The following is a 411-nucleotide window of genomic DNA, read 5'->3' as shown; positions in this document are numbered from 1 at the left end:
CTTGAGTATTGTTAGTGTAGGTGTAAGAATTGGTTGTGATGTCAGTGTTAATCCTTCTGCTTTCTTAATAGAACTCGTAGCTAGGTTTGCAGTGTCTTCTTGCCTGCTGTTTGTTTTCCTTTTTTCCGTTGTTGGTTTATGAATTATGATAAAGTGTTCATTCAATTTTCTTGTAATCTTGGGGAAAATGGTTTGCGATCGTTATGTTGCTGATGAAATTAAATACAGGCTTTAGTTAATTATTGTTTTACAAATAGTTATCTCCCTGGTGATTAAGTTCGTGTTATTGAAATAACTAGTAACCAATGACGCGTAAAAGTTTACTGAAAGGTGAAGGATATTGTTAGAGTGACTCGAAGATCTGTTTGTTTAATTTGGTGATGAAGATTCTAATAGTGCTGAGTTTTACTT

The 411-nt window shown here is 33.6% G+C and overlaps 1 protein-coding gene across 2 annotated transcripts in view; it reads left to right on the top strand.

Annotated features, from left to right (window-relative positions):
- Positions 1–411, top strand: part of LOC119593791 (zinc finger protein rotund-like) — a 160,011-nt gene that overhangs the window by 102,541 nt on the left and 57,059 nt on the right. The gene's annotated exons all lie outside the window — the stretch shown is intronic.

Source organism: Penaeus monodon, chromosome 32, assembly GCF_015228065.2.
Source record: "Penaeus monodon isolate SGIC_2016 chromosome 32, NSTDA_Pmon_1, whole genome shotgun sequence".
Classification (NCBI taxonomy): Eukaryota; Metazoa; Arthropoda; class Malacostraca; order Decapoda; family Penaeidae; genus Penaeus; species Penaeus monodon.
Note: the sequence above shows the minus strand (reverse complement) of the source record. Positions and strands in the feature narration are given on the sequence as shown.